General features: G+C 33.6%; 1 long non-coding RNA gene across 1 annotated transcript; it reads left to right on the top strand.

Moving 5' to 3' along the window:
- The first annotated feature begins 6,748 nt into the window (after nucleotides 1-6,748).
- LOC132060661 (uncharacterized) lies at nucleotides 6,749-7,701 on the top strand. The gene is made up of 3 exons (XR_009415977.1): nucleotides 6,749-6,770; nucleotides 6,854-7,042; nucleotides 7,138-7,701. It is a non-coding gene; the product is annotated as an uncharacterized LOC132060661 (long non-coding RNA).
- The last annotated feature ends 5,631 nt before the right edge of the window (nucleotides 7,702-13,332 follow it).

The following is a 13,332-nucleotide window of genomic DNA, read 5'->3' as shown; positions in this document are numbered from 1 at the left end:
CTTGGAAAGACAAGCGTGCGGTAGTTAGAGTTAAGGTGACCCGAAAGGTATGTTAAGGCTCGTCCCTTTCTTTCAAAGGCATGATTCCTTTTATATGACTTCTAAAGAATGTAAAACATAAGTACTCCATTCTTAGTTGGATTGAAGTCGATATCCAATGTCGTTTAGTTCTCGCTTATACCTGTTGATAATTCGAAGCTTCATGAGACATTATACTTACATGTTCACTACAAAACAAATGGTAAATAAAGGGAACTCTAAAACTTATTCTCAAAATCTCTCCAAAGGTATTTGTAATCAAAACCACTCTCGGGTGTAGCAACGTTCGTAACTTCATATTTACATATTCATATTGTATATCATGTGTATTGTTATTGTCCTACACGATCAATTGGATTATGATGTTATTAAGTCAAGCGGATGCCGTTCAAGGGAACTATCATGACTACGCGGAAGCGGCGTCGAAAAGGGGCTATTGTGTTATTTTAGCGGGAAGTGGTCGGGCGGGCCACTTACTCTCGCCAGGAGTCGGAAGCGGGCGCCCGAAGGGGGCCACCATGACTACGCGCCGAGGAGCGGCCGTCGAAGCGGACTATTGTGTTATTAGTCGGAGGCGGCTACGAGTAGGGTATTTTATATTTATATTATGATGTGATAACCGTGTGGGACCATACGATTGGTTCATAATTGCTATTCCAGGTTACTCCTAGGTTGCTTTCTACACTTGCTACTTTTACGCTTTCCCTGTTTTATGATTCAGTATTGCCTTACATATTCAGTACATATTTCGTACTGACCCCCTTTCTTCGGGGCTACGTTTCACGCCCCCGCAAGCTTGTGGACACGGTTAGATGATCCCGGCCCAGCCTGGGAGGAGTCGACGTGAGAGTCGACGCTCCGCGAGCCCTGTTCTATTCTAGTATACTTTTGTTTGTATATATTATGTGTACGTATGGGGCCCCTGCTCCGTCACTTATGTACGGTCATACTCTTATAGTAGTTTGTGGACGAGCGTGGGTGCCATGGTACTATTTGGTCATTGCCTTTGCTTTGTTGTACGAGTATCGGCGGCCATAACGTACTTGCCTTGTGATACGTTATATATATATATAAGTATGTTTTGAGTACAGCTGGACTTTGGTATTCTGTTTACAACTTTCAAACATAGGTAACATAAGTTGGATTATCGGGCAGGTCAAGCTCGGTCACTCATCATGGCCCTAGGCAAAAGGTCATGACATCGCTCTGTTCGACGGGACTGCTGACACGAAATACGGCGTCCTGGAATGAGAGACGTCGGTACGGATAAAAGTGCGAGTATGTAGGCGGGCAGAAACAACATCATAAGTAAGACATAAATATAAAAGAATAGAAATAACACGAGCAAGTGAGGACGGCAATATGTGCATGCCAGGTTTAAAAATCTTATGCGGAAAGAAACGCTCAAGTAGTATCATCATCGAGTCGTCGTCATATCACGTCATCCCGTGGGCCATATTCTGCTGTTTATAATTATGCCCCTACAGTATGTGTGCACATCTGCACATGTCACTCAGGCCGACTATAGCGCGGTGCGGTGTAGTAAAATAGTGCAACACACACACACACACACATATATATACATATATATATATATACATATACATATATATATATATACATATATGTATATATATATGTATATAATGCATGAGGAGTCAATAAACTGACATTGAGCCTCTCAGAGTGACGTAAGGTTGGTAACCTCCCTATCGAATTATGGAATTGTATCGAATCCAAGAAAAATAACTTAGTGATGATAAACATGATAATATTTCAAGAATCAATCAAATAATTAAGGCATTAAATTTGAAATACATAGCATAGGAATGGAGTGAATTTGTTATGGAACGCTCGTGTTCATTTTCTAGTTGATTTATTGCCAAAGAAGAAACAAACACCTTACATACCTTATTTGTTAAGCCACCGCTCGAAAAAATCCTTTATTCCGATGCTTTCCCTTCACCCGAACCTCTATTGAAAAATATATCTTTAATCATAGTCCATCATGTTCATACATCAACTTAGATAAGTTGTATATCGAAGGATCATTCGGGTTATGAAAATTCGGGCAGCATTTCCTCTATTTTTACTATGTCTCAAGTTTATAGCAACACCAACCAACCCAATATCTGCAACATCTAATTCAATTCAACTACTAATTCATCCAATCAACAACATCTATATAGGATTATTCTGTCCGTTGCTCAATTCAACTAAATACGTTATAATCGAACGAATATAATCTCAAATCAATGTAATTCCATGGATATAAGGAGAGGATCCTACCTTATTAACTTCCAATTGATCCTTTATGGCTTTGAACCCAAGATCCCGCCATCTTTCACCGCTTTCCGCAATAATAACGATAATACGATGTTGCCACGAGCTTTCAATCTTCTAGATTACATAAACTCCTTATGATTTCTTGGTTTTAATGATAAAGAATGTTGGGAGGGGTGTGCTAGCTGTTTCTAGACCTCTAAGGGTGTAAGAATGAGGTATAAATGGGTGGGAGTTGGTATTTATAGGGTGGAAGGTCGGTTTCCACCGACTCAATAATTGGGTTCGCTCGCTTGTCATGAGAGGCCACTGGGTACCTATATTTAAAACACTCATAACTTTCTACTGCGATGTCGTATCGAAGAATGGTTTATTGCATTGGAACCAGACTCAATGAGCTTGTTCTCTTACATAGGTTATGCTTTCCGCCTTTCCTCATATTCTAGGATATACACCTTCCAAGTTGGACCAAAAATTCTGTCCGACCTCGCCAAGTTTTTTTTCAAAATTTCAACAAACTTAATCCTTCATTTCGCTTGATCCCGGAACCCTTAGGTACTCTCTTAATACTTGTTAAAGGTCTTGCTTAACCTTATAAGAGTTTCATGACCTCTCCGGCTTACGTTACTTTACTTAACGACGACTATTTTTTTTTTTTTCGAGGTGTAACAATGGTGATCCGTAGGTTAGGCATACATCACGGATTCAACCCTACCTTCGTGGCTACATCAAAATCTTGCTTGTGCAGATGCCCCTGGGGATTTCTCCAATTTAAAAGAAAAGGGGAGTTGCTTCGTGTAATGTGCTACACAATTTTCCAAATGCACTGGTGTTCAGGGGTGTGAAATGGAAGTGGGAATTATGCAAAGAGAACATTAACGCGAAGGGTTCGTGATAATTTAATTAGATTTGATTCAAGAAAGAATTCAAACTAGGGGGCAAACAATAAAGAATATACAAGTTCTTGCTGGGGAAAAGAAAAATTAGAGAAAGAAATTGAATATGAGAGAGAACAAGGTGTTTAACCGTTTTTATGACGCTGCCAAGAGCTACCTTATCAAATGGTTTAAGAAAATAAAAAGAGAGATTCTGAGAAATGAGTTGTCGAGCCTCTATTTTTACTTGGTTGATCTAAATATGTTCTCATTTCATAAATGACTGTAACTGACATAATTAGAAGACTAATTAGATTATTTAGTATTCAAATCCCTCCCCTTTCTCAAACTCATTTAACCCGTTGAAATGTTACCTGAATCCATTTTTTTTTTTTTTTTTTTTTTTTTTTTTTGTCTTTCAACATTTCTTTTCCTCCTTTAAAACCTTAGCCCCTCTTCTAAAATTCTCAAATCTATCCAGCTAACATCAAATTAATCTTTTGCCCGAATATTGACCTTCTCAACCTTTTTTCATTAGCTCATCAAATTCATCATGTGTTTATGCCTTTTTCATGGAATAGTACACCTCACTCAACTGTTCATGACAATTTCTATATTTTTTGTATACATTATTCCATTGATGCGATATGCACGCATAATGTGGCACAACAAGATAAGCTCTCGATATAGCTTTGATGATGCTCTCCTTCCTATCGGATACAACACACATATGCTCCTATTATCCAAAAGGTTCCTTAAACCACTCAAAGAACCACATTCATGAATCATCATTTTCATAATCAACTACGCCATATGTTAGTGGTAGTATACTACTTGCTGTGGCGGATCTACTTGGGGGCCGGGGTGTTCGCTGCCGAACACTCTGGCAAAAAAAAATACAGTGTATATATAGGGTAAATTTGCTGTGTGTTTATGTGCATATATTAATTTTTGAACACCCTCGGCAAATAATTACAGTGTATATTTAGCTTTTTTTTTTTTTTCCGAACATCCTGAATTAAAATCCTGGATCTGCCACTGCTTGCACATACAATTACATGCATTTATAAAGTTCAGTCCAGGTGTATTATTTTTATGTAATCAAATTGTATGTCAGTGCAGGTCGTATATCATGTATGTATCCAGGTTGTATTGTGTCGCCTTGAATTACACTTTCTCCTGATAAAGTGTATTCCAATTGATTGTCCATTGTATTATACACTGGATACATCTCGAAATCCCAGTGATCTTTCTTCAACTCTACATACACCCTGACAATTGTATCATTGTGTATTTCTACAGGGATATAGCTCCCTTCTACAGAGTATTTGAATAGATTTGAGACTGTTGTCAATGCCTAGCTACCTCGAAATTGCAGCAACAAGATCTCTAACAGAAGCATACTCTTTGATCATGATACCTTTTATAGTGTAATCGACATAATAATTTTTCACGTTCCAGTGTCCTGAATGACAAATTAAAAGTGTTATGCTTGATATTATTGTTTTCGAATCCTGAATTCTCAAATAGATACTTCAATTAATGGCGATTTTGGTTGGGTAATTGATAAGATAGATGCATTCGTGCTTTCAATTACCATTCTTGGCTGGGTAATACCTGTATCAATGACGGGAGAAGAATTTGATTCGTATATTTTACATTCTCAAATAGATGCTTCAATGGCTGACGAAAGATTTATAAGCTCTAAATCCCTATACCAATGTCGGACTAAAGTTTTATCTGCTCAATTGAACTCAATGAAGCAATTTTCTGTATCCATGAAGCTTTCACTGGAGATATCAATGGATTTTTTTCTGTGTATTTTCATCTTTCAATTAAGTTTGCTCAATAATTATCGGCGTGTTCTAATTTTAACAGAGTCGTGTTATAATTTTGCACAAAAAGAACTTTGAGGCGTGATTCGATTGTTTTTTAATAAAAGTTTTTCTCCCGCGATTTCAGTTAATCCAAAGCAGCTATATGCTGATACAGGAATAGAAAGTTTTTTGGAATTTCAAATACATTATGAAAAAAATATCATTAATATTAGTTATTTATTCGATATAAATATGAGTTTGACATAATGTTAGAATGAATTAGAGCACTTAATATTTCAATGTTAATTGTGACAACTTACACAAGTTATAAGTTATCGTTTAATTTTATTAAAATAAAAAAGATAATTTAATTTGTTTTGAAGTGTGATCCTTATTATCATTCTTTGTGGTACTTAACTGGATATATTTATGATTAACAAATTTTTATTTTAAAAGAATAATTGAACACCTGTACATACAAATAACATGATCCTTTAGAAATATACTACTTCCTCCGTTTCAATTAATAGAACCTTTTTGAAGTATGAGGGTCAAACTTTATAACTTTGACCGTAAATTTTTATATAGATTTTTTAAATTTGTAAAAATAAAATATATATATATATATATATATATATATATATATTTAAACTACATAAAATACTATAGTAGGTAATTTATAATTCAAATAATTTAGAAAAAAATATATAGTCAAAGAAACACCTCATACATTTCTCAAATAGTAATAGTTTTGCCAGTCTGAAATAAAGAAGTAATAATTAAGGACCAAAAGATAAAACTAGAGGTATAATAGGTGAGGGACTAGTTTTGTGTTTGACTCTTTCCTCCAATGTTAAAAAGGGTCAGGGTCCTGTATCAACCGAATATTTGCAGGAGAGAAAGTGATGAAATTGACACCGCGGAAGAGGTTATGGTGTGGAGAAGAGAAAAAAAGAAAATAGTTTGACACCCTTCTCCGAGGAGAAAGGAGCAGAGGCATACCGTTGTAGTAAGAGGAGTTTGGAAGAAGTAACAGAGTTGGAGACAAGACTAGAACAGTTGTACTTGAAGAATATGGAAAATTCACAACCAGGATGCTCAGAAAACCTCGAATTTACACCTGTGTCGTCATTTGTACCATTGAATGAGAGGCCAAAACGTCGTCTGCCCCCTGAGCTCTTGCATTACTGTAAACATCAACCTGTAAAAGATTTTAAAACTGTGACTGCCTCTCTTGCTCAGGACATCCGACAATCACTTGCAGCACAAGAAAGATGCCTCGATGGATCCTATCTAACCCCCTATTGCAAGTGTGACAAACAACCCTGTGCATACAAAATCCCTTTGGAGGACTTTCCCCCTAGGTTCGCATACATCCGCCGGTGTCGCCAATCACATGTAAAGTTTTTCTTTCCTTTTGAATTGTTTCGTGGCATAAAATATGTGTGTGTTTGGCCCTTTTTCACTTTATTACACTAATAATAGACTGTTATGACAAGTGGTTTACCTGAATTTAATTTTTATAGATTTGCCCTATGCCTTGGATAGTTTTCATCACTCACTCTTGTTTTGGCTTCTTTGACAGTATTTTGACATTGATGACTATCCCCCTTCCTGCTATCGCGCTCATTTAGGACCATTACCACCTTTTGACAATTTCCAAGTTTGCCGAGTTGTTGATGAAACTGCCAACCGTTAGTGCTGTGAATATGGGCGAGAAAGAGTGCAATGTATATATAACGAGAAAGAGTGCAATGTATATATGCATGCGCCTTAATTTGCTATCAGTCCCCGATTTATCCTTCCTTCATTTTGAACTAATTAGGACTCTCCTTGCAGGTTTATAAGTACAAGGTTTTGAAGATTGAGAAAGTGAATCATCGTTTGTCAATGTACTATACATATTGGATGACTGTCAATGTAATAAATCTCACTCTTGGTACTCCTATAGGAACTTTTCAAATCCATGCTGCTATGAGTTACGTCAATGATGATGAAGTTATCTATTGTTGCCGGCCTAAAGAGGAGGTAAGCAAACACCTAATGAAGTTTACAATTTGTGTTTTCCTTTTACTTGATAACTAACTTTTACTTTGGTTTTGTTTCTCTGAACTCATTTACAGGCCATTGTTGGTTTGCCAAGCTGCGAGTTTTGTTCTGGCTTGCTGCCAGAGAGGCGTGTCACTGGAGGAAAGGAACCATAGTTATTTAAATTTCTACTGTTTGAGATTTCATCTTTATAAGGTATGGTCTTGGTTGGGATTCTATCCTTTGTAACTTAAGTCCTTTACTTTGATATTTGATCTGACCTCTTTGTTAATTGAAGTATCTTATCATATTTTTTTCACCTGGATTTTAGTTTTTCAGATTTAGCACTTTTTGAGACCATTTCAATCTCTCTGCTATAAGCCCTTTACTTTGAGGAGTGATCAGAAGATCTTTTTTATTTGAAGTATCTGATAATTTCAGATAATTTGTCATTTGACTAATAACTATCCTATAGGTTTGCATGACACTGACCCATAATAGCTTCTTCAAAAATATCTTTAACTTGTGTGCTAGGGATTGTGCTATTTCTAACCAATTGTTTGGAAGTATGCCTATGGCTTGTAGTTGCTTATTAGTATTGATAGGAGCAAGTGAATAGATTGTTACAAGTGATCCCCACTCCCAGGTTTTTGGCTTTTAAGTTAAACTGTTAGCTGCAAGGTAGGTTGTTTTTATTTTTTTGATGAAATAAGGTGTTATATTAGATAGGCATCAAGGAGATGCATGTAAAATACACAAAAGAATCATGGTTAACTCTTGAGAACAAAAACTTAAATTCTAAATCAGGGAGTTAACCATAAACCAAAAATATGGTCTCTAAGCCTTATTGAGGGAGTTAATGAAATCTAAAAGAGGTAATATGTGTTGGGAGATGATTGCTCCCAGCTAAAAAGATTAGACGAGAAGAGATTTTAAACTGTACAGTTAGAGACCACCATCAAAACATCTGTGATTCCTTTCCTTCCAAAAACTCCAAAAGATACATGCAGGAATTTTTAATCGAGTTGTTGGGTTTATTAAGAGACTTTAGCAAAATTGTTGGTACTTGGTAGCCGAATTAGCTGTGAATTTAAGATGCATAGAATTGTCTTGAACTTTTCCGTTTTTCCAGCAATTTTCATGTCACTTTTATGTCTCAATTGTACACTTTGATATTCCATCCACTTGAGAATTACAATTTCCTATCGATTAACTAGAACCTGTAAGGGCGGACTAAATTGTTGTGTTAGTATACATCTGGAAAACTTTGAATAGCCAGCTGTCCAGTTTAGTCCACTTCAATTTAAGAAAAAACCAAATTCCTTTTCCTTAAAGGCAAGGGGTTATCTGCAGACCCAAAATTAGCAAATTTGAAATTGGTTGTGACCATTTATGTGTCCTTTTTTTTTAATCTCCATCTATTTCTAAGTTGAAACCCTTTTTATTTACCCTTTGATCTCCATCTATTTCTAAACTATCTTCAAATGAATATATGGTTGTTCAGTTTGGTTATGCCTAAATTCAAAAAAAAACTATAGACTTCAGCAAAAGTCTTTTGGATTGTCTATTGAGGTAAGAAATCTTTATTTTCTACCCCTAGGCCTTTCTGTTTTAAAATTTTTTAAACAGACTGATTGGAATGACAAGGATAGCCTTTATAATCATTTCTAATGTACCAATACGATTGTATAATATTAAAATCCTTAAAAAAGTTTAAATATTAATTTAAAAAACTGAGGTAGTACTAGAAAGAAACCCTTAATTTTCCAGACCCAACATTGTCGATCCCAACTTTATGTGTATTAATACTCTAGGATTCTGTTCCGTAATTTAATCGTTGGGATTACCCTTACCGTAACCCTTAAGTTTTGGAAAACATTTTTAAGTATACTTCATTCTTGAAGTATTTTTGTGAATAGAAAACGTCCTTGTTTTTTCCCCAAGGGTAAAAAACTTTTTTCCTGTTTTGTCCTTATTAGTTGAAAAAAAATTATCCTTGTGATTTCCTATAGCTATTTATCCTTTTTCTTATTCTGTTATTTTTTGAAGATCTGCAGCTCACCCCGCCCCCTTTAAGGGTGTCTTTTTTTTCCTTTGGGGTTTTACCCCTTGGGGTAACTAGAATTTATCAGAAAAGTGGTATCTTTGGTTTGATTTTCCCTTTTTCCCTTTTTTTTTTGCAGTACTACTTTTTTGGGACTAAATTTTGTAATCTAAAATTGGACAAAAATGGATTATCCCATTGTACTTGTATCAACAAGTTATGTATTAGCATAAAACTGAATAAAAAAATTATGGACTGTGATATCCTTTTCTTATTTCTAAAAATGGACTGAACTTTGAATATAAATTCATTGACTCATTTAATTAGAAAAGTAAATGGATAACATCTTTATTGTTTTTATTATGATCAAAGAAACTCCAATAATAATATTTTCGTTAGTAAAACCGGTGGCAATGAATGTTGGTTTATTATAATTTTTGTTGTTTTTTTTTTTTCCCAGAAGAAGTGAACTTGAATCTTTTACCTTTTCCTTTTCAAAGTTAGTTGATGTTTGGGTCGCCAATGGAATTTTGGGTTCCATATTTTTAAATCCAATTCAAATTTTTAAACCTTGAATCCTCTTTTTTTTTGCCCCGGTTAAACTTCTTATTTTCTTATGCTTAAAAGGTAAAATAAAAAAAGGAAACATGAAGTTTTAAGTATTATCTACTGCAGTTTTTTAAATTTCCCTTTTAAACTTTGTTTTTAACCCCAGGAATTTAGTCCCCTTCAATTTTCTTTTAACCGGAAAATACTGAGAGGAGATCATTTTCCTTGGGGACGAACTTATTCTTTCTGATTGGGCTGCTATGTGGTCTTGGGAACAATCCTTGTACAACGTCGACTGAATAGATTTCCAGATTATCACAATGAATAACTGGAGAAACGTGTTGAGGGGAAAAAATAGAATTAAAAAAAGGTTAAAAAAAATGTAAATTAATAATCTTTCTACCGTTAAAAGATTTGGTTTAGTATACATTGGGGAGCAAAAAAACATCTTAGGACAATAAAGTGTTCCGCTGCATTGTAAGGTTCGAAAAAAGAACTTGTGTCTGTGCACTTTGCCTTAAAGTTTAAAAGGAATGTAAATAATGATATTCTCTGGCTTGTTTGGTGAATTTTTTCATATGAAAATACATAGGGATAGTATTCTTTTAAAAGGTATATTCATATCCTTTAAAAAAAAAGAGAAAAGAAGAAAAAAAGGGGCAAAGGGTTTTTCTAAATGATCTGTTAAATCTGCCGACAACTATTGATAATTTAAAAAACTAGAATATCCTTGAATGGACATTCTACCTTAATACCTATATATATTAAGAATATATCTTTTGTAAACATTTTGGTTTTAAACATTTATTTAACATTTTTTGCAGGTGAAAAAAATGAACAAAAGGGGGAGACGAAAGTAGTTAAGATGTTGACTTTTTAGGCCTTCACATGTTTTAGGATTTTTTTTTTTGGGCTTTTTTCAAACTTATGTAAGTTAACTCGAATCTCAAAACAACTTTATGTATTTTTTTTTCCTTTTTATATATGCATTTATATTTTGATTATGTTGATGAATAGTTTTCTTTTTTTTAACATTTATAAATTTCAGTGTATATTTTTTATATAGGGGATCAATCCGTTGATGCAATAGGTTCCATGAAATCGGCGCAATATCCAAAAAAAAAAACAGTTGAAATAGACCAAAATAGTCGTTGCAATAACCCCAAAGTAATTGTTAAATTTTGTTAAAAAGGGTCCGATAACCATTGTATAGCCTCAAAATCTGTTGCATAAAATGATATTGGGAAAGATTTTAAACCGTTCCCTTTGACTAAAAAAACTGTTCCAATAAATATACCTATGCCAACGGGGTGGGAAAAACCCTAGAAATAACCCTATTGCACCGCAATGCCTTGAGGTCAACGGAGAACGGACCCTTAAAAATTTTTGCACTAGGTCTTTCAAATTTTTGATTCTTTGCTACAGTTTTTTTGGGGGCCGTAGGCCCAGTTTTAGTAATGGGGAAAACTCTTTCTAAGAGTAAATGAAAAAATAAAGAACAACTTTATTCAATTAAACTACACAATAATACATTCAAGAACATTACTTTGTTGAATCGAAGACTTCATCTTTTTTATCAATATCGCTCAAATATTATGAAAAAAATTGAATTGCTTGCATTTGCAAAGAAAAATCAGCATTATTTATAGGGCTGGGGAATACTTAAAAGACAAATTATTTATTATATAGAGATAATGAGTAAATTTTATGAGTTTAGAAAAAATTTAAAATGTATTTTACAACGGAATTTCATATTTAGAAAAAAAAAAAAGTTTTTTTTTTTTAAAAAACATTTCTGCGCACTTTGAAAAAAAAAGCATTTTGATAAAATACATTAATTTCAAAATTATTGAAACTCTTATTCCAACAACCCCAACTTGTTTCAATTTTTTTTTTTTAAAAAAATGAGACAACTAATCTAATAAATATGTATTAAAATTTAATAATGATGTCTTTTGGGCTTGAACTATTGGGAAGACTTTCTAAGTCATTAACTACTTGAACTAAGTAGTTCACTAAATTCAAACTCGTTTTGGCCCAAGATCATATGGACTTAATTTGGTTGGAATGGGGAAAAAGGGCAAAAACACATATGGATAGTAGTGATTATTCTCTTAAAAAACCCTTTTAAAACATATAATTTCACAATTTCAACCCCACCTTATTTAACAAACTTTCCCCCACCTTTTTAAAATACTAGCAACAAGTGTCCCTTTTTTTTTTAAACACAAACAAAGCAAGAATCACCACTATAAGGAATATATTTTTTATTTTCAAGAACACATTTTTTTTTTTTTTTTTAGTCCTTATTAGAGGTTTCCCTAATTTTTTTTCAAAAATGCACCTTTCCCCCCTTTTCTAAAGTTCCACTCAAAAATCAAACCTCCATTAGTTTTTTTTGACTTTAACAACAAAGTGCTCACGAGGAAAGGTTCAAAAAGATAGGCAAAATCGAGCAAAAGGGTTAGCTTTGTAGGTTTCCAAAGAAAAGGATTGGGCCAAGGGGGTTGACAGGATAAAGCAATTAGGTGGGTCAAAAGGCATATCCGGCCAACGAAAAAACGCCTATAACACTTTGATCAAGATTTTAAATTTCACATTGCATACACTCGTGGAAAGCTAAACCAATCACATGCACAAACAAAGAGTGGTTAATTGGACGTAACTATTTTTTGAAAGATACGACAAAAGATTGTGCAATTTACGAAGATTTTTTTTTTTTTTTTTTTTTGTTATTGTTTTTGTTTTCAAAGAACCATTCAAGTGATTCATCTATTAATTCTTAAAAACGTGAAAGTCTTGGGAGGAGTCCAGCCAAAGGGTATAAAAAAACACGGATTTCCAGGGAAGACCTTTATATAAAGGATTTGGGGGTCCACGATATTAAAAATTTTTTTTTCCCCTTTAACGGTCAACAAAACCAAAAAAAAAAAAATTTAAATTGGGCTGGACCCATCCACGTTTTACAATATATTTTAAACGGGGGTCCCCACGTTATACAATTTATAAATATAAAGTGGAATCCACGTTTACAATTTATATTGTATAACTGGGTCAACCAATAAACCCAGTGACCGGTTATTTTTTCCCCAAAAAAATGATTTTCACCGCAATTGGCAACTTTTTTTGTCTTATTATAAACTTAAATTTTTTCATTCCAAAAGGAGAAAACCAATTTATATTTTTTCCCCTTTTATAAATATTGGAAAATTTTCCCAAATTTAAATCATATTGAATGTTTTTTAAAAAAAAATTTATTGATTTTTTTTAAAACATGATTAATCAAGTAAATATTTTAAAAATGAATAATTAAAGGAAAAAAATAAAAAAATTAAAAAAGTCAAATTAATGAAAAAAATGTTAAATTTCATACAACCTTAAACCCGGGTATTTTTAAAAAAGAAAAAAAAAATCGCAATAAGAAAAACATAAAAACTAGAAGGAGGAATGAAACTATAGCCCCCCGCATGGCTAAAAATGAGACGTGAAAAAAACGTCACACGAATCACGCTCGTAAAATTTTTAGTTGTTGTTGCTTGTTAGTTTTTATGTTTTTTCTTAACTTGTAGATTGTTGTTTCCATGTACCTTCCAAGAATATATAACATGTCTTGTGCCGTTTTAAAAGTTAGTATGTAATTTAACATTTACTACTCCTTAATTTTGGGCGTTTTTTTAACTTATATTTTATTTTTTTT

Source organism: Lycium ferocissimum, chromosome 6, assembly GCF_029784015.1.
Source record: "Lycium ferocissimum isolate CSIRO_LF1 chromosome 6, AGI_CSIRO_Lferr_CH_V1, whole genome shotgun sequence".
In the NCBI taxonomy this organism is placed as follows: domain Eukaryota; kingdom Viridiplantae; phylum Streptophyta; class Magnoliopsida; order Solanales; family Solanaceae; genus Lycium; species Lycium ferocissimum.
This window is presented reverse-complemented; position numbering and strand designations above follow the sequence as displayed.